Source organism: Periplaneta americana, chromosome 13, assembly GCF_040183065.1.
Source record: "Periplaneta americana isolate PAMFEO1 chromosome 13, P.americana_PAMFEO1_priV1, whole genome shotgun sequence".
In the NCBI taxonomy this organism is placed as follows: Eukaryota; Metazoa; Arthropoda; class Insecta; order Blattodea; family Blattidae; genus Periplaneta; species Periplaneta americana.
Genome location: NC_091129.1, coordinates 98,883,778 through 98,911,578, shown reverse-complemented (window position 1 = coordinate 98,911,578; position 27,801 = coordinate 98,883,778). Strand labels below are relative to the sequence as shown.

Here is a 27,801-nt window from a genome sequence, read left to right as displayed (position 1 = left end):
ATGAAGTACAAGAATCTATTTACATATTCTAGCATTTAAATATTTACAGTATTTACATATTTACTATCTTTTTGATGAGCCTATTTTCAAATAATTTATATCCTCTAATATTCTAGCTTATTTACAGAATATAAGTAACATATTTTCGGCCCTTATCACTTAATTCTGACTTTTAACCTCTTTATCCAAAGGAAAATGAGAAAGTGAATGGTCTACTTCCAAAGGTACTCTAACCAAGACGTTCTTCCCTAGTGTCCAAGATAGATTGAAATTGAAGACTCAACGCATATTTTTATCGCTTTAAAATCAAGAATAGTGCAACATGTGTTTTGTGGAGATGGGGATCAGACAGTGGATCATATTATTTATGACTGTACGAAATTAGGAAAGGAAAGAGTAACGCTTGTCCAGTCTACGTTTACATAAATGTTGTGGGAAGTGACCTGTGGACAAGGCAAAATTAGTGAAAAGTTATATAGAATATTTTATAGTTTGCAAATAGTATAAACTTTGAACAACTAAAATAGGCTGGCTAGTATATAAGAATGTATGTATGTATGTATGTATGTATGTATGTATGTATGTATGTATGTATGTATGTATGTATGTATTTTTTAACTGCATGCCCCATTACATAGTAATACTACATGCTTTGTAATTTCAATTCATCAGTTTACAGTATCTAACGTATTATAACATACACGTGTTTAGCTATAATCTTCATACATACTATGATATCGTATAATATAATATTTTAATTGCAGTCTGTCATGATTAATTGGCATATTATTGTAGAGCATTGAAGTTTATCGAGCTGATGAAACGGACGAATATTTGCAAATACTTGCTAACTAGCTTGTCATGAGTCTTAGGCCAATCTCCGCCAATGTTTCTTATTCTTTTACTCATTTCCTTTCTTTCTTTATATAATCTTTTGCATTGGAATACGACGTGATCTGCAGTTTGTTCTTCTTCTCCACATGGACATATCGGGTTGTCTGAAAGTCTAAATCTGTGAAGGTATGCCCTCAGCTTTCCATGGCCAGTTACTATTGCTGTGAATTCTGGGAAGAAGGGAATTTTCTGTCGTAGTCTATTCTTCACTGATGGGAAGTAAGCCTTACTTATTGCTCCATTCCTTGAGTCTGTCCATTGTTGCTGCCACATTTCGATTCCTTTTTCTTTTTCCTGTGTTATAATAACCTCTTTCGGTACTCTGTCGTAAACGATTTCCCGGTCTTCTGCTGCTGCTTGCTTTGCAAGTCTATCTGCTATTTCATTCCCCTCTATTCCTGAATGTCCTTTAATCCAGCCGAAATGTAATTTCCAATTCGAATGTGCCAAATTAATTATTTTTGTTTTAATAAGTTCTATTAATCTATTTCTTTTGTAGTTGTTTTTCAATAAATCTAAAGTAATTTTACTATCCGTATATAATGCAACAGATTTGTCGTTGTCTTCGTTCTGAATTTCTTCTATTTTTTCCAGTATTTTTAATATTGCGATTTGTTCCGCTTGATTGTTGAAACACTGGCTATGGAGTTTATATTTTAGTTCGCTTGTTAGAGTGCCATTTTCGTATATAATTCCTGCTGCACCGACGTTGTCTCCGGATTTACTGCCGTCTGTGTAAGCCTCAATTGTATACTTGATGCCATTTTCCACTTCACGAATTTCAGGAATTTCTGAAGGATGTCGCCAAAATGTTAATTCCAGGGGTGCATCGTATTTTCCATTGTGAACTTTCGTTGCAATGTAGGTTTGTACTGTTTGTTCTATGAGTATATTGATTGGTAGTACTCCAGCTATGATACATGAGGCGTCGTAAGAGATTGTCCGATAAGCTTTGGCAATTTTTATATTAATGAGTCTTTATCCTCTCCTGTATTTTGCGATATTCTTCTTTCTTCGTATTGCTTCTATCCATACCGGAGCTCCATAAGTCATAACTGGGAGTAAAGCTCCTTCATAGATTGTTCTCAATGCTTTATAACCTAAACCTCATTGCAGTTTGGCTGTTCTGGCTAGCATATTGACAAGAGCGATTGATTTTTGTACGGTATGATCTATATGTGCAGTGAAGTTAAATTTATTGTCCAGATATATTCCCAAATATTTAATTTCTTCAGCTTGGTCCAGCCGTTTGTGATTCAGATAGATGTTGACATCCCTCTCGTCATTTCGTTTCCTCGTTATGAATAAAACTTTGGATTTGTTGTCGTTGAATTTTATTTTATTATCAGTGGCCCAATCTTGGATTTTTATTATATCCTGATTTGCGATATTTTCTGCTTCTATTTTACAAGACCCTTTTGTTAGAATAATAAGGTCGTCCGCGAAGGCAATCACGTTTGTTCTTCTATTAAACTTCAAATTTAGTAATGAATTGTACAAGACTTTCCAGAAACCTGGGCCGCAACATGATCCCTGTGGACACCCTTTTTGAACGTCTTTTTCGGTGGTATAATTATTTATTGAAAGTGTGGCTTTTCTGTTGCCAAAGTAGTCTACTGCTAAATTGTATAAATTTTTCGGACATCTTAGTTCTCTTAAATTCTTTAAAATACCGGGCCACCAGGCCGCATCAAATGCGCCTTTCACGTCAAGACTGACTACAATTACGCATTCCTTTAAATTCAAACTTTTTTCTATGTAGTTTTTAACTTCAAAAGCTGCATCAATTGTTCCTCTCTGGGATGTGAATCCATATTGGTTTTTGTTGAACAAGTTGTTAGTATATATGTGGAGTAATATCCTGTCAATCAGTAATTTTTCCAGCAGTTTACCACCAGTGTTTACAAGACTTATAGGCCGAAATTTCGAGACATCATTGCAGTTCTCTCTTCCAGACTTAATTATTGGGAGAATGACTGTACGTTTCCAGTTTTTGGGAAAGCACCCCTTATTTAGACACGCGTTATATAGCTGTGTAAAGAATAAGGGAAATAGCTGAAAAGCTCTTTTAACAATATCACTGGTTAAACCATCTTCCCCAGGAGCCTTTTTAGGGTTGAACTTTTTTAAGTTTGTTAATATTTCTTCCTTCGTGAAGGCTGTGTCGTCTTCTGTGTCTATTGGCTCTTGTATCTCCTTCCTGATTGCTTTATGTATTTCTCTATCCTCTGTTTCACTGTCTTCAGGAACGAAGTGTTCAAGCATGTAAATTAGGGTACTTCTCGTGTCTGTGGTGTATGTTCCATCTTCTTTCTGCAGTGTAGTCAGTGGAGAGCTGGTTCTAGTTTTACCCGTTGCTATTTTGTATATTTTCCAAGGATTGGTTCCGTCTTCTATAGTGCAGAATGTTTTCCAGGATTTCAATTTTTCTTCTTGCATTTTTCCTTCATATTCTCTTTTACCCTCAAAGTACTTTGTTTTCCTTTCTTCTCTCAGATGTTCGTTGGTGGTAGTTCTTTGGTATCTTCTCCGTAGAGCATTTGTCCTTTTCCTTAACACTGTTAGTTCGTCTGTCCACCAGGAAACTGTGTTCTTGTTTATTGCATGCTTTTTTCCCGTCGATACACGGAATGCTTCCTTGCTAGCTGCTGTGATGCAAGAGAAAGCCAGGTTTGTTAATTCTTCTACATTCTCGTAGTTCTCAAATCTCTTGCTCAGATCTAGGTCCATTTTCGTCAAATCTTCATTATTGTTTTCAGAGTGAAATTTTGAAATAATCTTGGATACAAGGATGCCATCAAATTTGTTGTAATCTCATTCGTTAATTATGTATCTAATCTTGCTGTAATTGTACTCTGTATTAATATTGTGTTTCTTCTGCCTCAGCATTCGAAGATTAAATGTCAGAAGCTTGTGGTCTGAGCAGCTTTCTTCAGCGCCGCATGCCCAATCCGTTACGTGTCTTAGTAGTTGATTATTAACGATTGTTAAATCTACGTAGCTACTAGCTCTTATTGTTTCGAATGTTGGTTCTGATCTCTCATTTACAATGTTTAAGTTTGAGATTGTCAAGAAGTCTTCCAGACTTTTCCCTCGCAGGTTTGTTGTCGTGTCGAACCATGTTTTGCTTCTAGCGTTACTATCTACTGCTATTAGTATGCCTTGTCCCTTTGAATAGTTCAAAATTTCTTCGATTCTCGTGATATTTATTTGAATGTCTTGGGTGAAATCAAAGTATGAGCTCACTCCATAAAATTTCGTAGTTTTATAAGACATTTCCACTACGACGTTGTCTTCATCAGAGAGTTGCGTGATGAGTACTATATCTATTTCATTGTTATTTACGATCACCGCTGATCTTTTCCTCCCATTTCCACTCGTAAATGTTCTCAGCGATTTAGGTATACAGCACAAACTATTTCCTATAATGTATGGCTCTTGTACAAATGCCAAGTCTATTTCATTTTCTTTCATAATTCGCACCAGGTTATTCGCTGCTATGCGTTTGTGTTGTAAATTGACTTGTAGACAGCGCAGGGTTTTGATACTTTTATTCATAGGTTTATGATTATCTGTTTTAATAATCTGTCCTATTTGCATTCTTTTTTAGGGCAGCTACATAGCAACTGCATGTTTTGTCAAGCGATGAATGGTTTATGTTCACAGGCGCTGTTTTATTGTATTTATTATAATTAATACAATTGACGCAATGCAGGTCGTAAATTGTTACAGATTAGTGTATTTAAATACATCAATACAATTAAATTCTGTTACCTGTAAGTCCACCAAAATCCTTCTTATGTGCAAGATCGATGTGCCGTCTAATATTATATTTTTATGTAATTTTCAACTGAACAGTTCTGTCAGCGATCTGTGATTCTGTTCTCATATTGAAAAATTCGTATTTCTATTCCGTAATACTGAAATATAATTTTGTGAAAGTATTGAAATAGAGCCTGGCATAAGAGAAACGTATTTTTTTTATCCTAATTGGATACTCGCAAAATGCGGAGGAGTGTATGAAAAGTAAGGACTTCAACATTTTTGTCTGTCAGCAATGAAAAAAAAAATTAGAGAGCGTCTCCTCTGACGTGTTCATCTAGTAAATAGGTTGCAACCATTCATCTTTCAATTCTCGTTATCCATTTACCAGTGTCGAAAATAGACTCGAAGCAAAAATAGGGAACCTCAATAACACACACAAGCTTTAGGACTGTTCACTGTCTTATTAGATTCTCATTGAAATATGCTATATATATATTTTTTTTACAGAGGTGTGCAATAAATAGCACACAGGGTTCTGATTCCTTACTAACTGTCTACTCTAGGACATTTAGCTCGAATACATTTTTTGTTGTGATGTTTTCTTTATACTTATTACACTGGGCGCTGTATTTACAATAATACATAATTGGAGTTGTTCAGATAAGTCAGCAATCATTACGTAGGTTAATAATTGTATTCAGACTACGATGCAAATGTAATTTCTCTGTACAGCAATATTTATTTTATTAGTGTCTGAGACATTGATAACCCTGCATTATTCGTCTGTACAGCAATATTTCCGTTTCCATTGAGTGTCCGACACATTGATAAGCATGCATTGTTTGTCTGTATAGCAATATTTCCGTTTTCATTAATGTCCGACACATTGATAAGCATGCATTATTTGTCTGTATAGCAATATTTCCGTTTTTATTAATGTCCGAGACATTGATAAGCATGCATTGTTTGTCTGTACAGCAATATTTCCGTTTTCATTAAGTGTCCGACACATTGATAAACATGTATTATTTGTCTGTATAGCAATATTTCCGTTTTCATTAATGTCCGACACATTGATAAGCATGCATTGTTTGTCTGTATAGCAATATTTCCGTTTTTATTAATGTCCGACACATTGGTAAGCATGCATTGTTTGTCTGTACAGCAATATTTCCGTTTTTATTAATGTCCGAGACATTGATAAGCATGCATTGTTTGTCTGTACAGCAATATTTCCGTTTTTATTAATGTCCGAGACATTGATAGACATCCGTTGTTTCTCTATACAGAAATATTTCCGCTTTTATTAGTGTCCAAGACATTGATGGGCATTCGTTGTTTCTCTATACAGCAATATTTTCGCTTTTGTTGGTGTCCAAGACACTGATAAGCATGCTTTGTTTCTGTATAGGGTATTGTGATATGAGTAATATTGTGATAATTCTTTTTGAGAATTTATTACAATTTTACTGAGCAAAAGGAAGATCGGTTTTTTTCGTCAACGTATTGAGGGAATCTTAATGGACAAGATGCTGCACAAGGGCGGTCCTTCTCTCGCTCAGTAAAATTGTAATAAATTCTCAGAAAGAACTAACACAATATTACTCGTATCATAAATTACCAACCTTTACCCTACAGCAATATTTCCGCTTTTATTAGTGTCCGAGACATTGACGAGCATGCGTTATTTCTCTGTATAGCAATATTTTCACTTTTACTTATGTCCAATACATTGATAAGCATGCGTTGTTTCTTTGTACAACAATATTTTCACTTTTACTTGTGTCCAATACATTGATAAGAAGTATACAGTTTACAAGTACGATGGTCTTTCGAATGAGGTTCGACAGTGGGGGAGGGAGTAGCAAAAGTAGGTCTCTCCCAAAAGTGAGTCGCGACTTCAAAAAATTTTGGGAACCATTGCAGTAGATTGTCCAATTCATAGTGGAAGATCAATAAAATTATTGTACATATTAAAAAGCCTTATGCATGTCCGCAATACTCATGTGTCCCAGAAACTGCCGATCCTATATGGCGAATTGTGTAGCGTACACAGGAAACGGAAAAGGATATACAGTACTGTATTTGTGGTCACACGGTAATGTATGCTTCGTAATCATTTGCGAACTTGTCTTCAAAACGTTTTCCGCAGATCGAGGCTAGTCTAGTCGACTAGGTCATGGTCTCTTGCAAGGGAACTGGCATTAAATCCCTTTCTCATATATTATCGGATGTCATAGCAATCAAAATATCGGTTTGAGCTGTTAATCCTCTTCCGTCTTCAGATAGATCTCATCTTCTCTTCTTACCGAAGGTATTATTTCTTCAGTTTGATATGCCATTACGTTGAATGAGATACGATTTTAAATAATTTGGTAGAATTCCACAAACATCTTGATCGCGGATGTTTGTAATCAGAATGTAGGCCCACAGATTAGACGACTCAGTGTTCACTATATCAAATTTTATGAGCCATCGGCGTAGCTCAGTCGCCTAAGGCACTTGTCTGCCGATCCGGAGTTACGCTCGGGCGCGGGTTCGATTTCCGCTTGGGCTGATTACCTGGTTGGGTTTTTTTCGAGGTTATCATCAACCATAAGGCAAATGTCGGCTAATCTATGGCGAATCCTTGGCCTCGTCTCGCCAAATATTATCTCGCTATCACAAATCCCATCGACGCTAAATAACCTCATAGTTGATACAGCGTACGGCGTCGGTAAATAACCAGGTAAAAAATATATATCAAACTTTGGTAACATCATGGTCAGCCTGGTACAGAATTCTATTAAAAAATGCCAAAAAACTTCCATATTTGAAATAAAAAAGATACGATATTTCATTAAAGAAAACAATTTTGTACTTTGGAGTTCATTATAAATGCCAGCAAATGGTTATATCCCAGTAAATGTTTATTATTTCACGGGAAATTCGCTAAATAAATCAAAGAAATTTCGAAAGTACTATTCTTTTCAAGGTCATTGCTGATGTTTATTTCCCAATTAAATTCATTGCTTCAATTTCAAAATATTTTATTGTGTCTTATTCCTCATGGAATGGTAATTTGTTAAATAAAACGTTGATAGTAACGTTTCATGTCTTATTGTTATTGTTGTTCTATTATATTTAGCTGATGTATTATAATTGTTATCAATCAACGTTGCGATAAAAATTATTACTAAAAACAGATTTTTTTATACATCAGCATTATAAACAGTCTTTGTGCGAGATCGTGCGTATTTGCTTGTTTTTCGCACAGAACCAATACGCGGTAAGTGTGAAATACCACATTCAGTATTCCCAACGTAACACACATAACAATTTCCCTCTTCTTACCGCCTAAGCACGACATTCATTTTACTGCTTTAGGCTTTTAACATATTATTTTTAGAGACGTGTAACATAGTAATAATTATAAATTGGAAACTTACCACTGCAATTTCACCTAAATTGCACTGTTAATTATTGTTTTTAAATATTTGCAAAAATTAAGTAAAGTCTACTACGTACTCCACGAAACTTATCGCATTCCTGATACAAGTAACATTAAGGAAGCTGTGAAAAAATCAACAAGATTCCAGATGCCGATGTTATTACTGCAATATGTTATATAAATAATATTGTTAAAATATTACAATGGAAAAATAAATCATTACATAACCTTACGGTTTGTTTTAAGTTCGCATTTATAGACTGGGGGGGGGGGGGAAAGACAGACGTATATCACGGCCTGCTGGAGTATAGTAAACACAGAAAACATTTTATAGCAACAATGTTGAAGAAAGATATTTTGGTTTTCCGAAGTTGCCGTCATTAAACAGAAACCAAGATAGAGATTTCATTGCTACTAATTAGAAATTCGTCTTTCAGGTATGTAATAAACGATCTTCGCACAAAATAATGTACGATACACGAGCGGTATGTTTGTTTTCATGTTTTTTCTTTTTATTTTGTTATTTTACGGTGCTGTATCAACATCTCAGGTTATTTAGCGTCTGAATGAAATGAAGGTGATAATGCCGGTGAAATGAGTCCGGGGTCCAGCACCGAAAGTTACCCAGCATTTGCTCGTATTGGGTTGAGGGAAAACCCCGGAAAAAACCTCAACCAGGTAACTTGCCCCGACCGGGATTCGAACCCGGGCTACCTGGTTTCGCGGCCAGACGTGCTGACCATTACTCCACAAGTGTGGACGTTTTCATGTTCTCGGAAATTAAAAAAGCTCAACTACGTTTCGCTTTTTCAGTCTTTTCCTCGAACATGAAAACGTCAACATACCACTCTTGTAACGTATATTACTTATTATCTTTAGTCAAAATCGAGCATAATATGCCACAGTGTCGTAAAAATATTACCATACCAACTAAACCGTCAAATTTGAAAGTCATTTTGGAAGATGATTTCAGATAAGTTGAAATTTATATTAAATTATAATTGTGTAGTTTGTGTACAACATATCAATCTATATTAATACAGAATTAATTGTCCGTTTTATTACATAGCAAAGTTATATTTCCACAAATATTTTCGACTTATTAAAAAAGTCATATTCAAGTGCAGAACACAATAAATGGCACAACATACGTGATATACAGTGAGAGAACATTTGTGCATATTATACAATTGAACATGTATAAAACATTATATACTGTAATTATGTGAATACTAGAGTGGTTCTAAGTCATTTTGGCATGCAATAAATAACATTTAATAAAACTTGTAAATTGTTGAAATTAGTCTTATAATGATAACCACACTTTGAGTGTATAATAGTAATATACGTTACAAGAGCGGTATGTTGACGTTTTCATGTTCGAGGAAAAGATTGAAAAAGCGAAACGTAGTTGAGCTTTTTTAATTTCCGAGAACATGAAAACAAACATACCGCTCGTGTATCGTACATTATTTTGTGCGAAGATCGTTTATTACATACCTGAAATACGAATTTCTAATTAGTTGCAATGAAATCTCCATGTTGGTTTTTGTTTAACGACGGCAACTTCGGAAAACCAAAATATCTTTCTTCAACATTGTTGCTATAAAATATTTTCTGTGTTTACTATACTCCAGCAGGCCGTGATATACGTCTGTCTTTTTTTCCCCCAGTCTTTAATTGCGAAGTTAAAACAAACGGTAAGGTTACGTAATGATTTATTTTTCATTTTAATATTTTAACAATATTATTTATATAACATATTGCAGTAATAACATCGGCATTTGGAATCTTGTTGATTTTCTCACGGCTTCCTTAATGTTACTTGTATCAGAAATGCAATAAGTTTCGTGGAGTAGTAGACTTTACTTAATTTTTGCAAATATTTAAAAACAATAATTAACATTGCAATTTAGGTGAAATTGCAGTGGATTGCAATTGCAGTGGTATGTTTCCAATTTATAATTATTAAGCTTACTATGTTAAACGTCTCTAAAAATAATATGTTAAAAGCCTAAAGCAGTAAAATGAATGTCGCGCTTAAGCGGTAAGAAGAGGGAAACTGTTATGTGTGTTACGTTGGGAATACTGAATGTGGTATTTCACACTTACCGCGTATTTGTTCTGTGCGGAAAACAAGCAAATACGCACGATCTCGCACAAATATTATGTAACCAATTTAGGTCATATTGTATGCACATATTTGAAATTTAAACTATTTAGAAGTTTACATTAATTCCTGTTTTCTTATAAATCTCCACTCCAATAAATTAATTTAGAAAGAGTACAGGTATAATGAGACAGTTATTTCCTTATAGCACATAGTGGTGCGCGACACTGATAGTTCGTTACTCTTAAGTAAATAAATAAAAGTTGATTTGATTTATTTACTTACCGCACATGTGTTAAAAGTTTAATTTACAAGGCCTACCAACAACATCGGTAAGGTTGTTTAAAAAGCACGATCAGCCAAAAAAATTTATAAACCACATGGAGATAAGTGTGGACTGTAACGGGGTGTGGTAGTGTTTCCCAGAGAAGCCTTTGCAGCTCGTCCCTTGTTCTGGCAGCATGACTCTTATTGTCAAAAGACCTGGACATTTATTCCTGATGTTTTTTCTAAAAGCACGAGACGATATTCGAAGACCGCATCCTCCAAATAAAGTCAAAGCCGCGCTGTAAACGTCAATTACGCCACGCTATGTGAGTAATAAACAATTGAAAAATGTGTTTATTGCATAATATAAAGTACTTGACTGTCTAGATTCTTATTGGTTATTTATGATCACAATTGGCTTGCCTTAACGTGCTATTGGCAGAGACGCTAGGAGAGTTACAAAGGCTTTAATTAAGATGTATGTGACAGATAGTGACATATGCGGTTGTCGTTGTATGCTGCTATTGGCGCTATGTCAACAGATATTTGAATTTCGGGTTTTTGAAACTAGTTCAACAGGATTGGCCAGGGCTGCAGAGTGCCAAGTTTTTTAACGTACAGTTCAGGTAAATATATCTCTTTATGTTCAGACTTTCCTACGGCGGAGTAGGTCTATTCCTTTTTCTGTTTTCAAGATCAACGTCCAAATAAAGCTTTCCCATTATACTTTTACGGAGCAGTAAAAGTTACCACTATGTTAAATAACGATTTATGAAATTATTCACGGGGGGTTAAGTAATTTAGATTAGATTTAGATTAGATTTATTTATTTAACCTGGTAGAGATAAGGCCGTCAGGCCTTCTCTGCCCCTCTACCAGGGGATTACAACTATAACATGAACAATAAGATTACAATTAATATTAAATTTACAATTACAATTACAATAAAAATTAAAGTACGACAAGAATACCTGATTAATGAAAGCTAGACATTTTATCATAGAAGTTAAGAACAAAGAATATTTTTGTATTTACAAAATTACAAATTAAACCTACAATAACAAAATTCTATAGTGATGAAATTACCGGATATTGAGATATTTTGTGGGGAATCTTTACGAAGTGAATATAAAACCTAAAAAAGACCACCTCTGTGGTGTATGGGTCAGCATGCTGGTCTCTTACGCAGAGGGCCCGAGTTTGATTCCCGGTCGGGTTGAATTTCCTGGTTTAGGTTTGCCGTAAGGCAAATGCCAGGAAATTCGGCCCACAACATCCCTCAATATCACCGGCCTCATTCATCACCGAAATCATATTCATAACAAATCAGTCATACATATACAATGAAAGAGTAATGGAACGGAGAAAAATTCTCTCCGGAGCCGGGATTTGAACCCGGGTTTTCAGCTCTGCGTGCTGATGCTTTATCCACTAAGCCACACCGGATACCACCTCGGCGTCGGACAGAATCGTCTCAGTTTTAAGTTCCAACTCTTGGGTTCCCTCTAGTGGCCGCCCTCTGCACTACGTCATAGATGTCTATGAACGAAGGACTGAAGTCCACACATGTGCTGAGGTGCACTCGTTATGAGTGACTAGCTGGCCGGGATCCGACGGAATAAGCGCCGTCTTAAATCACAAGTGATTTACGCATATCATTGGAACTTAAAACTGAGACGATTCTGTCCGACGCCGGGGTGGTATCCGGTGTGGCTTAGTGGATAAAGCATCAGCACGCAGAGCTGAAAAACCGGGTTCAAATCCCGGCGCCGGAGAGTATTTTTCTCCGTTCCATTACTTTTTCATCGTATGATGACGCAGAATATCTGCATGGAAATATCATATGTACTTCGGTACATTAAATAATATATAATACATATACAGTCGCCTTGTAGTTCACAACAATAGAACCACTCTCAACAATAGTACACAGGTCTTCGGATTTCAACCAAAGATTAACTCGCGGTATGACCAAAGATGTTAAAAGCGAGTATAAATAACAGCGATGAAAAAAAAAAAGAAAAGACCTAAAAAAAAAAAAGCAGAAAAGTTCCTGTAAATATATAGTGAATTTCTCTTTATTTTTTTGTTTTTAAATTACAGTAACTTTTTATTTCACGTGATTTAGTTCTTACTCTAGTGGGTAATGTTTATTCAATCAGTAGATCTTGTAAAAAAATTAGTAGGCCTTATAGAAAAACCTTTATTGTCTGGTGTTGCTATCGCTATTCTCTTCAATATCATTAATGGGGCTCGGATTTCTATGACTTAAAAAAATTCTCTGGAAATATGCATGCACTTATGCCTTAAAAAGTACCAAATATCTCATAAAACTCGGAAATATGACGCAAAAAAATTAAATACTGTGCAAAAATTGCTTATAAAAATGCTTTATTCACCATTCTACATTTTTTTTTAATATTAACTATTTATATTGATCACTGTTTACCTTATCTTCTTCTGCCCCGAAATTTTCCAGTGCACCCTTCAGTAGGCAATTTCTTCCTTGCCAATGGCCTAGTCAGTTTCTCTTTCTCTTCCTGATCAGTTTCAACATTATTCTTTCTTCACCCACTCTTTATAGCGCAGCTTCATTTCTTATTTTTCTGTCCATTTCACATACTGCAGTCTTCTCTATATATGCACATTTCAAATACTTGTAGTCGTAATGTCCATGTTTCTGCCACTATAATGTCACACTCCACATAAGGCTCTACCTTAGTTCTTTTTCCAGAGGTCGGCAGAAGTTCCTTTCTCTATTAAAAGCTCCCTTTACCCTCCCTATCCTCCTTTTGACTTCCTGGCAGCAGCTCATATTACTACTTACAGTACACCCCAAGTATTTCTAATTCGAACGTTTACCTTCATTAGTTTTCTTCTGACAACCATGGTCTTCGTCTTATTTGCATTTATGTTCATCTCATACTGCTCACAGCTGTCATTTAGCTTCAGTAGCATGTCCCTTACTATCAACTACTCTTCTGATAACAACGCCATATCATAAGAAAATCTTATGCACTTCATTCTTCTTCCTCATGCTATCACGCCTCCCATTTTCTCAAAATAGTTTTTCAGTAATTTCCCCCAAGCAGATGTTGAACAGGGTAAGTGATAAAGGGCATCCCTGTCGTACTCCTCTCCCTATTTCTCTTCCTTTGACATTTCGAATATGTATTATGTATCCTGATGAAGTTCCGTTGGCTGAACTACAGAGTGATTTACATAGAACTAACACATTTCTTTCTTTCTTTCTTTCTTTCTTTCATTTCTTTCTTTCTTTCTTTCTTTCTTTCATTTCTTTCTTTCTTTCTTTCTTTCTTTCTTTCTTTCTTTCTTTCTTTCTTTCTTTCTCGAATGATGCTAGCCACAATTTGTTATACCTCAAATGTAGAGTATCTTTGGGAGATTACTAACCTCTATAGCAAATGTTGAAAATTCTTTATTTATTCTGCTGGAAATTCACTTAATTTCTAGTTTTCAACGTCAAATTAAGCAGGGGTTTTGATTTCCTGTCACGAGATGCGCAAATGTTTATTTTTTATTCCTTATTGTTGGTAGCTGTTTTCGACTTTTTGTTTTAGTCACTGAAAATGCAGTACATATTAAATCAACGGCTCTTCCTTGTGAAGCAATACTGGATTACGAATTCAATTACAACTCTCAAAGGACATGCCAGAGAGAATTTGGTGTTCGTAATCACCCCCAAAGAAACACAATACTGGGACTGGTAAACAAATTGGAAACAACTGGATCTCTGATGAGTGAAAAAAAGGCAAACATCGTTCGTCTAGGCTGCCCACGGTTGTTGTAAACGTCCGGACACGACTGGAGCGGTCACCTCGTAAGTCATTAAAGGCTGGTTCACAATAAACCGGAAACGGAAACGACAACGAGAACGAGAACGGAAGTAATGTTAAATGTGAGCATTCACAATAGTTAATTGTGAATGCACACATTTAAATACATTTATTTTAACATTATTTCCGTTCTCGTTCTCGTTGTTTCCGTTTCAGGTTTATTGTGAACCAACCTTAAGACGTTTGTCGTAGGAGACCGGGTACATTTTCAACATTTGTTGTAGAGGTTAGTAATCTCCCAAAGATACTCTACATTTGAGAACAAGTTGTTGCGAGCATCATTCGTTTTGAAATAAAGAAAGGAAGAAATGTGTTAGTTCTAAATAAATCACTCTGTATACACTATAGTTTTGCTGTTGGGTTAGACAACTGAGGGCTTCTCAGCTAGCGCAACTGGATTGGAGTCTCGGCACAGGTCCTGTGCTGCAATTGTAGGTATATTATTACACTTGTCTTCGTGTCCTTCGTGCCAATTTCATTTCACCTTTGCTGCATAACTTCTTCGGATTAGAAAAGTCATTAAGTTCTTCTCGTCATCTGATGTGCGGAGAGCATTATGCTGAGCCGCATAGCAAAGTAGCTCAGACGTCGATAAAACTGGACGTTGAGTCACGCCACGGCACGCGCTCGGCGCTCCAGATCGATTGTAACACCGCCGGCCTCTAGCGTACAGCTTAGGGTCTTCGATTAGAATGTATTGTCCTCGGATAAATAACGAAGCATGTTGTGTCACTTGCTAGACCTGTAATACCAGACAGATTCCAGAAAATGTTGTTATTGTCTCGCTTTTTCAGATTTACTTTCCTTCTTCATTTGTTTTTCCTCGCTGTTCTTTCATTCCGTCCTTTGGTTTGTTTTTCCTATTTTTTCTATTATTTTTCCTACATTTTTACATTCCCTTTTGCATTTCATTCGTGCTTTTCAACTTCCTCTATTTATGCTCTTTTAATATCTTTCGTCCATCTGTCTATATTTCTCTGTTTTTTTTTTTATTTATGCATTCTTTTTTAACTTTCTTCCATACCTCCTTTTATTTTCTGTTATTTTACTTTCTTTCTATAAGATGTTTGCTGCCTTTTCTTCCTTCTTCCTTCCTTTCCTTCCTCCCATAAATTCCTCTTTCCTTAGCCATTTCTCCCTAACTTTAATGATGCCAAATCCTTTAGAAAACTGAAAAAAATTTAAATCTCAACCGCACTGACATCATTGCAATCGACGGGAAGTTGAACATCGACCCAACAGTACGTTTTGAAAAAGTGATGCACAGAATAGAGAAGTAGATCGTGAAACGAAGACATAGGCTACTATGAACCTTTCTTCAAATATCTGAAATAAAAATACAACATACTTGAAAATCGCTGGGAGGTCATTGGATTATTGTTTGGAGCTTGTGGAACTATTTCAAAATTTTGTATAAATTTTTTCTATAGATTTTATATCAATACAGTACATCAGTTCTCCAGGATCTATCTGTACATTGTTAATTATAAATCACCAGTTATACAGTTTTATAAAAGAATAAATAAATATATAATTCGGTTAAAGGAGTGGCTGCTAATGAAGCAAAGGGGGGGGGGAGATAAAACTTAACTGTATAGAAATATTGCTTTTTGTACATAAACAAAGAAATTAATTACGTGCCTGTAACCAAACGGTACTCCTTATTATAAGGCAGCTATTTCTTTCTGGTTTTCTCCTATTATTATTATTATTATTATTATTATTATTATTATTATTATTATTATTATTATTATTATTATTATGTGGCTTCATAAGCCACGAAGGCTCTTCGCTGCCGAATGAACATTCTGTTTTAATATGCTCTGTATTGCAGTTCTAAGTTCCGTAATTCTTTATTTGCAAGTAATCCGTGATGAGTTATATTCATAACAATCGTCACGAAATACTGTTATGTTCCACGTATATTTTTCATGCAATACTCACCATTACTTTTGATTAATATTGAATAATCATCCTATTATGCATTTCTATGAACGTAATTTTTTTTTTTTTTTGACGGAGGAGAGACCCGAAGGCTTGCACTTCAGCCTAAGACTTATTGTGCTTTACCACTCCTGCTCTGTGAATGAAGTTGTCCTCGAACGGCCGCGCTCTCCCTAGCGAATTCTCGAAGCCACACTACCAAAATGTTTCACTGTTACCAGATAACCTTCTAATTAATTCAGCATCTTGAAATAATTGGTTGAAAATCGTAACTAAAAATGGGCCTATTACATTGCAAAAAATTCACAAGGCTAAGTGAAATAGATGATGATGATGATGATGATGATGATGATGATGATGATGATGATGACGAACACGATGACGTTTGAAGGAGAGGAAGAATTTCCTTTTATACTTTCAGCCCAAATATTAATGTTTATGCTTTGTTTTTAAACACGTAAATCTTGTATTGCGTGGGAGGTAAGTAAATATCCTTCTTGTTGATCTGAAATCTTTAACGTTTTTATGGAGCAGATAGAGGTAATAAATTTAAGCCCGAGGCATCACGGTATGGTTCAGTGTCGAGGCACACGGAACTCAGCGCTAGATGGAGTCTACAGTCAATTTCACGCTACGGAATTGTCCCTCTTTTGAGCGGGGAAAACGGTCCCCCACTCCAACCGAGGGTTGAACCTCGATTGTGCAGTTCGTTGAGCAATTTCTATACCAGCTTTCATAAAGCTGATAGTCATAAACGACTCTTGTCGTTGAAACTACTTTTTTGGGACTGTGTTATCAGTTGCGAACAGATTAAAAGTTAGTATATTCCTCCTCCTTTCCCATCCAACGTGTTTTCTTTTACACACGAGAGAAAAAAGTGGCTTCTACCGCGCATTACAAGTAAAAATCTTATGTCACAGTTCCCACCCTCTGTTACGGAAGTGGTATCCTAAAACTATCACTAGCTATGTTGTGCAATCTGTCGATTTAACTTGTATATCTTTACGGTTCCGATGAAGTCCCTTTGCAGTGTTCTTTACTTTCCTGGAAGCGTACTATGGTCTTTGATATGGGCGTATGCCGGTGGGCGATTGTAAATTGCACTGAAAAATAGTAAACTGCACTGCAAAGAAACCAAGTAAAAAAAAGTTTTTTTTTTTTTTTCAATCCGACCCTCCCAAGTACTAACATTGTAACACAATTTTTCATGGTTTTGAGTTGTCCTAGTTTATATGGTCTTAAATTGTTTTTTTTTCTCCCAATACTATCATTGTAGCCTATAGCTCTAAACCTTCCCAATTGTATGGAAAATCTTATTGTTATTCTACATTTTTGTATACATTAATTTACACGATCATTTTAAAACTTCATTTTCATCTCCTGAAAAATGTAAAAAATGAGGTACAATGTTAGTACTTGGGAGGGTCGAATGTATTGTTTTATATAGTCCTAAAGATTGGACATTTTATCTTTATGTCAATGAAGGAATTTTTACTATATATACAATATTTTGGTAGATATGACTATAAACGGGCGAGCCCAGTTTATTTAGCTCTTTACAGATAGGGTATGTTTAACGCTCATTTCCCGTAAGTTGTATCTTTCAAAACCGTTTTTACGATACCTCAGTAAGTTTTTAAGATAGGGCAGTAACATTTTGCATGAAACTGTCTTTCATACTTGTGAATGTCAAATGTTATGTTTCATTTAACGACGCTCGCAACTGCCGAGGTTATATCAGCGTCGCCGGTGTGCCAGAATTTTGACAATATCGCATACAGGACAAATAATACTCAACAAAAACATCTCAACACACAAACAACACAAACAAATACACCACACAGGCGTATACAAACTCAAATGTAACACCTGCAACAACTTCTACATAGGACAGACAGGCAGATCATTTCAAATAAGTTACTCACAAAACTACAAAACACTTCCACATATGCAAAACAATTGCTAACCAGAGACATCAACACAGACATGGAAATTCTACACATGCAACCAAAAAGTCAGAAACTAAAGACACTAGAACAATACGAAATATACAGACACACAAAAACACATCCAAATGAAATTCTCAACACACAACTAAATTTCAGAACACACACAGTCTTTGACTCCACATTACACTACACAAACACACCCCAAAAGATTTATTTCATTTTAGTAGGTTATTTTACGACGCTTTATCAACAGGTTTGGTTATTTAGCGTCTGAATGAGATGAAGGTGATAATGCCGGTGAAATGAGTCCGGGGTCTAACACCGTAAGTTACCCAGCATTTGCTCATATTGGGTTGAGGGAAAACCCCGGAAAAAACCTCAACTAGGTAACTTGTCCCGACCGGGAATCGAACCCGGGCCGCCTGGTTTCGCGGCTAGACGTGCTAACCGTTACTCACAGGCGTGGACCCCCCAAAAGAAAACAAACAAAACAAAAGGCGCCAAGACCAGCAAAAGCCAGTTCTGAAGAAGACCAATAACAGGGCGAAACATGTTAACCAGGTACGGTAAAATCTAACACGAGAAAGACATATAATACATATTCCGAAGTGATATAGTGTTAAAAGTTGTGTAATCAAGATGTATGTCTTCATATCTGAATATTTTATTAAAGTATTACAGATAAAGTTTTAAAATGATTGTACTAATTACAATATAATATAAAATTCGGCTCACAAGAGGACATCATTCTCCCTTTTTCAACTGTGTAGCAATTTACGTAGTAAAGACCTTCTTCCACTGAGTCGGTTGCTAAGCTACGCCTCATTGCGATTCCACAGGACAAAATGCCTTAATGTTTAATTTGCATTATAGACTACCGCAAGGTCGAATGGCGATAAGATTGGTTTGTTTTCGTCGTGTCTAGGAGACAGGTATAATAATGCATTCAGCAAGTTGGAAAGTTCTAGATCATGCTACCACGAGTCTGCACACGTCTGCCGCGTGCTGCCCGTCCAAGAGGTCTGCTTCTTGGCACCAGTCTTTCCGCGGATGTGTTGCCGTCAACAAACACAAGCGCACGCAACGTCGCTTTCAAGCACACACACCGGAACGACGGGTCTTTTCCTTTCCATGCATTTCAAAATATTTTTCACCCTTAATTCTTTAAAATCATTGTAAATATACATGTTATTTATTATGTAAAATAATTTCTTCCAACTTCGACGGCTAGTATTCAAACTAAACTCCACGCCCACTCTTTCTCCCTAAAAAAACAAATGAAGTGATTGTTGTGATTCGAAAAACAAATGTGAACTCATTTGTTTTCATGACCTTCTCTGATGTTTCGTAGTAAATGCAGTGTAATACAACCTCCTCTTGTGATAAGTGTTGTGTGAAGCTATTTGCTTGTTTGTTTATGTAATAAATGGAAGTGAAAACCAAACTGACCATAGAAATATTTTGTTTCAAGTAAATCCTACTTCACTTACAACATACATGGAGCAAAATTAATGTGTATCTTTTTAATATGTGAGATAAATTTGTGGTATATTAATATTTAATTTGGAGTGTCAGTGATAATCATGAATATGTGGTTGTGTTATTCAGATTTGTAGTTAAATGAACAGTATCGAAAAGTGAAGCAACGGTACTGTGGAGGTGAGTTTTCACCCTACTCATATAACCGGGTTTCTGTAATTGAAGTACGGCTGTGTGTGAAATAAAGTGCAACCACCTTGGATATAAATTGATTGGATAGAAGAAAAATTCTCTTACCCAGCAAATAAGCATGTAAGTACATCTAATTCTGATATTCATACACAAACTATACTACAAGGCAAATTGTTTAATCAATAATCCAGTACCGGTATAGGAGTACCTTAAATGGCAATAATTATAATTATTATAAAATAATTTATAACGTAAAAGATTGTGACAGAACCAAGTTAGAGAATTTTTTTTAGTTAACACTTAAAATCCCTTCATTAAGCGCTTGTCATTTTTCATCTTTTATAAAATCTCACTTTCTTCTCTAATGTTTAGTATTAGTGCTACTGATATTTCGACAAATAAACTTTTCTGCGAGGTTTTTCATAGATGCTTCCACAATTATTGGGTAATTTTATGAAAATCAGTCTATCCCCGAACTATGATACATCGGATTTTCTTGAAATTTTGCAGACGAATGGCCTTGAATTGTCCCTGCATAATTTCTTGATCATTATAATTGCAAATACTGTAAAAGTACAGGTTCCGAGAATAGAAAAATTTGATCTTTACAAACGAATAGGATACTCTAAATGTTTTTCTCATTATTTCTAATGTTATGTACAATACAAATTGTTGGTACAAATGTAACTCAATGAAGCACATAAAACAAAATTGACATTTTCTTAATATAGTTTCCTTATTTACACGTTTTGTGGGACAAACATTTTGTTGTTTACAGAATTCATTGGTAAAAGAAAGCATATTGAAGCTTGGAGGAAAATGTTAATGTTAATGTCTTTGAAATTTATTAAATAAATAATTTTTGCTTGGAATTTCATTTCAAAGACACTATGATATTTTTCATAATGTAATGTACGCCATTCTGGAAGAAAGAAACGGTTTACAATAGGTGTAAATGGTTTCATGTAAAGTCAAAAAGGGTTTAATAATGACCATGATTATATAAAATTGCATGAAAATAGGGCTTTTAGCGTAGTGTGTGTAGAAATTAATTATAGGTCTATCTGTTATAGTTTGAAAATTATTTTGTATATCTTAACCGACATAATGATTATATTATAATGAATTTAAGTAGGCTACATAATTGAAGACCTCCCTGAAATACAGATGTAACCAACAAAACTGTATGTAATTCATGTTTCAGGAAAAAGGAAAGAATTTCAGGAGCATATTTCATTAGGCCTATATTTACTATCACAACCATTTGACTAAACAAGGATTTAAGTTTATTCAGACATTGAACGCAATAATCTGATATTACAACTTTTTTCCGAGGAGATCTTCAAATTATCACGTTTATAATAATTTAATATCGTGCAGGTACATATTAATAAATTGACGTATTAATAGTAAGACTTAGATTTTGTTTTCTTAATGATGTTTGACTTTGATCTGAAGTCCGCAGAAGTAGTTACAATGGATTTAATATACTATATATACGATACTATACTATACTAACGTCCAACATTCCATTTTAATGTGAAATATGCAACAAAGTCAAAGGAATCATTTGCATAATTTTATTTCTTTACTTTTATTATTTTTAACCAACTTTTCTGTTTATAATGGATGTAGTTTCTATATCAGACATTTATTTTAAAATAACAACCATGGGGAATGATTTGCTTTAAAATTCTCAACGTAGGATCATCAGTTTCAATGTGATATAAGCTATTGCTTATCCTTTCTGCAGAACTATGCCAATGATTAATTAATATTAATTTCAATCAACGAAGCCAGATGTTATTAATGTTATTGCTAGGTTACACTTATTCTGGGGGGGAGGGCAGAGTTCCATTTACGTGGCGTGTAGTGAGTGGAGTGTAATGTCTTCGTGTTTTGGTGTGTGAAGTTCTTTGGATGACTTAGAAAAGGATGTGCGACCCCACAGGCTTTGCTAACTACGCCCACGTCTTTACGTCACGTGTTTTTTCTCCTTATTTCCATCTCAATTCATCTTTCCGCTGTTAAAACTACAGTTGTGATTTCCTTTTGACTTTATTAATTGAGGTTAGGTACCAGTGACAAGATTATGAAATTGTAGCCGCCATTATGTAGCTTGTAAGAGGTTATGTCAGTCTTGAGTGGAAGGGTCAATTGCTTCAATTTGACGAGACTGCCGCGGAGGGAGTCGTCGACATTTATGATAGGAATCTGGGATCAGGCATGAATCAGTACGTGGTATCTTCATTCATAATTGGAACACACACTAAATCATGTGACGGCGTGCAGAAACCCGCATGTACGCATCGTAATACGGTTTTATCTAGTGAGAACTGCATCGCGTAGAGGTCAAGGACTTTAATATGCCTTGCATTATATGTACGATCTATTATTATTATTATTATTATTATTATTATTATTATTATTATTATTTATTTATTTTTTTTTTCGCAATTAAAAGATTCAAAATAATTGTCCTCTTGGTATTCTAATATTTCTCCTTCCGAGAGATAAAAAAATGACAGGGGACTTATAACCAGGGAAAGGAAGTTCAGGCATTTGCATATTTGTTCTCTATCGTTGTGTGAATATGCTGAAAGATTATTTACATGAATCACAAATTTCTGAATACAATGATATTACTTTTATTGTGCACAAAAGTGCATATTTTGTCTTTATTTATAAAAACATCATATTTTAACATTTATGCAGGGAAACTGTATATTATGTATGTTTATTTGTCTTTCCCTCATTTTTAAAAGTGTGTAACCTCGTAAACACGACTAATTTTGTTTATGAATTTTGAACGTAACGATGACGCCCTCATAGGGAGCCTCTCAAGTTAGCAATTGGTATTCATTTAGTGCAGTCTTTAGCAGATTTCGATAGAAAACAGCAAATATTCTTTCCAAAAAAACCTGGCTATTATCAACTTAAAGAAATTCAAGATATTCTCGAAGGAAAAACACCCCAAAAACCAACAAAATTTTCTGTAGAACAGCTCACAGCTTTTGTGCAAGCCCCTCTTACTTCTTGTGACGTAGAACGAAGTTTTTTCGCGCTACAAAGCTATGCTGAGAGACAACAGGCGAAGAATGACAACAGAAAACATACGTTACTGCTTAGTTGTGAACTGCAAAAGCTTAAATGGAGCATTGAGCAAAGAGGCAAGCACTTTAAAATCCATAGACTAAGTTTAACAAAGGCTTTTGATAGAATTAAAATAAAAGATTTTACGGAAATATTAAAGAAAAAAGGAACCCAATATAACATTATAAAACTCATAAAAGATCTCAATGTTAATAACTACACAAGAATAAAGGTAGATAACCACCTAACTGATAAGCTACCTATAGCAACAGGAATAAGACAGGGTGACAGTCTTATCCCCATTCTGTTCAATGTGATCATGGACGAAATAATAAAGGAAACTAAAGCAGGAACTAGGGGCTACAGATTAGGAAATAAAGACATTAAAATAATATGCTATGCTGATGATGTGATCCTTTTAGCAGAAAACGAGGACATCCTAAAGAGATTGCTATATAAATTTCAAATAACAGAACAATTTAACATGGTGATATCGGAAAATAAAACAAAATCACAGACTATCTCAAGGCAGCCACTCACAAGGGAACCTTCTATCATGGTGAATTGAAAATGCAGTAATGCCGTATATTTTTGGAAAGAGGAAGCAAAAGTAAGTCAGCAGGTGAAATTTTTCCGCCTGAGCGCCATAGGGACAAAAGTTATGGGACTTTAAATTTAGCATGACAGTCTGTGGGAAGTGACTCAATGTGCACACTTAAAGGTTAAAATGAAGTTGTTTTTTAAGTCACTGCATTGCAAACGAGATATTCAGCTGTTGTGCATCTTAATTGCAAACATTATGGATATCGATCTTCATACAATGAAGAAATTCTGGGCGAAAATACTTGCGAAAGCATATCCATCACATCTGCCTTCCGCATATTCGCTGAATCAGAAGTATATGATTTGATGTTATATGGGTCAGCAGGTTTATTTTTAGGGAACATTTTCTGTGAATCGGCCGACAGAAGATACATTGGGGAGGAGATTTGTCCATCCATGGAAATGACTGGCATAATCATGTAGGAATGCATCGTGGCAGCCTCTGATCCTACTGTGACATAAAATTTCTTCCCTCTTTTGAAAAGCAGGGTTCATCTGGAGTGAATATCTGTTTTCAAATCGACTTTGAACAGTGTTGAGGATCTAGCGAGGAGTGAAGCCACGATCGATGAAAATCTGCTTCACCTCTGTCTCTTTGATGCGAAGTTCCTGAGAAACGGTACGATTCCGCTGTTTGAATCTCCATACCCACGAGTCAGAAGCTCTGAAGTTAAGACGGTCGTCAGGATTAATTTGAGCCTTCACTTATATGCACCAAAGCCTGATAGTTCTATCATGAATGACAGCGTTCGTAATTGACATTTCTTTGAAATGTTGCAGAACCATGGCGCTACAGGTTTCTTCTTCTTCTTCTTCTTCTTCTTCTTCTTCTTCTTCTTCACTTTTGCATCGTAATCGCAAAGCATCTTCCATGTGACGAGAGGGACTCGATTTTTTTTACAGAGGGGAAGGTTCGTCTCTTTCCGCTGACTGTGTCGTTCATATAGTCGAGCGATTTCTGCTTGTAATCGTCGTCGACTACGTTCTAATTCTTTTAGGAGAGGGACGTAAGAAGACGTGCTGATGTGCGACGACGCGACGTCTCCGTCTTTTCAGCGGCCTCCGCTTTCTGGCAGTCTTTTTGGCGTCTCGTCATTAGTTCGTCTTCTATGTCACCATAATCTTGCTGCCCATCTTCCACCTCCAAATCTGATGTTTCATCAATAAGAGGGCCTCCTGTTCGTCCTTTAACTCATTCTTCAACTGATGAAACATCAGGATGAATACGACTGACGTTTTAGCGTCACTAGTGCCAAACTTGCGCACCAGCATCTGAACCACAACTTTCGGATCCATCCTGTATACTCGTATTGCACAAATGAAACGTAAGAGTAGCTGTAACACTAGAATTAGCTCGAGAAAGACTTACCTTTCCGTAACAAAAGTAGGCGATCGCCTCCTAGCGATAATATGCAGTATTATTTAAAACGCACAATAGCTGTAATATCTCGTTTGCAATGCAGTGATTTAAAAAACCTTAAAATGTGCACATTGAGTCACTTCCCACAGACTGGCATGTTAAATTAAAAAGTTCCATAACTTTTATCTGTATGGAGCTCAGGCGGAAAAATTTCACCTGCTGACTTACTTTTGCCTCCTATTTCAAAAAATATACGGCATTACAGCCTTTTCAATTCACCATGATAGAAGGTTCCCTTGTCAGATGTAAACTTGCAGTATACGATAAACCCATAGAACAAGTAATGAGTTTCAGTTACTTAGGAACAAAAATAACAAGGAATAAAAATTTGGAGGAAGAAGTAAGAGAACAGAATAGTAAAACAAATATAATATCAGGATACCTAAGAGATGTAATTTGGAAAAATAAATACATGAACATAGAAAGCAAGATCATAATATATAAAACGTGTATAAGGCCAGTATTAACATATGCAACGGAAACTCGAGTAGAAACAAAAAAAAAAAAAAAACTACAAAAATGACGACAACAACAGAAATGAGGACATTACGAAGTATTTAATTATATATACACGTAATAGGCCTATTCGTTTTTCTAGAGACCTTTATTCTTATTTCGATACTGTTGACATGCTCTTTAATGTTTTTCATTTATAATTTCAATTTGTCTTACCTTAATTTTAATTTTAATTAAACGTAAATTATGAGATAAGTTAAGCGCAAATAAAGTATTTGGACAGTCCTGTTCCAGCTTATAAACAAACGCTTATAGGCTTCTTTAGGTGTACCACATCACTAAGTACAGCACAATGCAGCAGTTCACATCGTTTAAAGCAATCAATGGGGAGCAAGAAAAGAGAAACCACATTAGAAGAAAGAAACTTGATTATAAAATTACACGGGGAAGGAAAAAGGTTTCGAGAAACTGGCAATTTTCTTGGAAAACCACATTCTACTATCGGATGTAATCATAAACAAGTATAAAGCAGAAGATTTATCATACTGCAAAATAAAACACGTTCGGGGTGGCCAAAGAAAGTTAATGCCCGAAATGAAAATTACATTCTTCGATCAATAAAAAAAAAAAATAAAAAAATAAGTAGGCCTACTAGGGAAGTGGCTATTTCGTTCTCTCAAGACTTGCAAATAAAGTCTTAAACAGTTCGAAATACGCTTAAAATATAGATATCGAGGATGTTCTGCTAGGAAAAAACATACATATCTGACGTAAACAGTAAGAAACTCCTAACATTTGCCAAGAAATGCCAGAATGAACTTTTGGCATTTGAAAATTATTTTTATATCTTAACCGACTTACCTACTTATGACTTTTTAAGGAACCCGGAGGTTCATTGCCGCCCTCTCATAAGTTCGCCATCGGTCCCTATCCTGTGCAAGATTAATCCAGTCTCTATCATTATATCCCACCTCCTTCAAATCCATTTTAATATTATCCTCCCATCTACGTCTCTGCATCCCCAAAGGCCTTTTTCCCTCCGCCCCCCCCCCTAACTAACACTATATGTCGGAAATGTTCTTTCTTTTTTTCCCCCATTTGACACTCCGTCTTCTTTAGCCTACAATTCGCACAAATTTTCCACTGCTGTGGAGTAACGGTTAGCATGCCTGGCCGTGAAACGAGCAACAGTTCAAATCCTGGTTGGGATAAATTATTTGGTTGGATTTTTCCGGGGTTTCCCTGAACCAATGAAGAGCAAATGCTTAGTAACTTTCGGCGCTGGACTCATTTCTCCGGCATTATCACCTTCATCTCATTCAGACGCTAGATAACCAAAGCAGTTGCTGAAGTATAGTAAAATAACCAATTTAAAAAAACACAAAAATTTATTCAAATCCGCAAAATTCAAGGTGTATTTCCAAGCATAACACTCAAATAAATGACAAATGATAAATAATTCCATAACAACGCAGCGTTGTGATGAACAAAAACGCTAAGAACTTATGCGTCAACCTACAATAATAAGAACACTGCTGGTCCTCCTTAGAGAAGTGTATTAGCACAGTCTAGTCCAGGGACATCATTTTATTTTTACTTCAATTTTTATTGTACCTGAGTTTTTGAATGTACTTCACTCCCATCCCTCCTACTAAGGAAGTTCCAACTCCACACAGAACCAAGACCGCAGATAGTAAGCAGTACTGAGTTACTGAGTATAGTACGTTCCAGAAATATGTTCGCGTTTTCCAGTGACGAAAGAGCTTTCAATATTGAATCATATTTTCGCACAGGTACTGTCCGTTTGCATACGTCGCATCCCGATTTCCCCCACCTGCTTCTGCTCGCCCCTCTGTAATAGCTGGGCTGTCTTAGCTCTTTTCTGAAAACATTAATTTCTCTTAGGAATTGGAAGTTTACGTAATATTATACAGCTGTTTAATTTAACTTAAATAAAAGGGCCTCGTTAAGTAATTAACTGTCACGTGATTTCCTCCCTTTCTACAATCCTGCGGCATAACCACTTGGACGGACAGTAGATAGCATGTCTGAGTAATTTTATATTTTCGGGTCGGGCAGAAGCGAAGGTTGAATTTACAGTACGTAGAGTAGGTACAGAATTATTTCAACATCAGTTACTAGTACGAAGGACGAAACTGGCTATTGGAATTAGATGCAATAGTCTATAGTGCGATAATATACACAAAAGAACTGAAGCCTGTATCGAAATGAACGGCCACCATTTTCAAAATTGTGTAAATATTCATATTATGATTATTTTTCAATTTAACTTCTGTCTCTATATATTATTTTAATGTACCGAAGTACATATGATATTTCCA

General features: G+C 35.6%; 1 protein-coding gene and 1 non-coding gene across 6 annotated transcripts in view; one reads left to right on the top strand and one right to left on the bottom strand.

Moving 5' to 3' along the window:
* Window positions 1-27,801, top strand: part of LOC138712148 (dual 3',5'-cyclic-AMP and -GMP phosphodiesterase 11-like) — a 1,303,168-nt gene that overhangs the window by 430,537 nt on the left and 844,830 nt on the right. Inside the window, exon 1 of one of the 5 annotated variants that reach the window (XM_069843628.1) lies at window positions 19,257-20,007. The exons of the other annotated variants lie outside the window; for them this stretch is intronic. The gene's annotated coding sequence lies outside the window, so the exon portion shown is untranslated. Of the gene's footprint in view, window positions 1-19,256; window positions 20,008-27,801 lie in introns of those variants that run through there. 5 annotated transcript variants of the gene reach the window in all.
* TRNAC-GCA (transfer RNA cysteine (anticodon GCA)) lies at window positions 11,841-11,912 on the bottom strand. The gene has a single exon. It is a non-coding gene; the product is annotated as a tRNA-Cys (tRNA).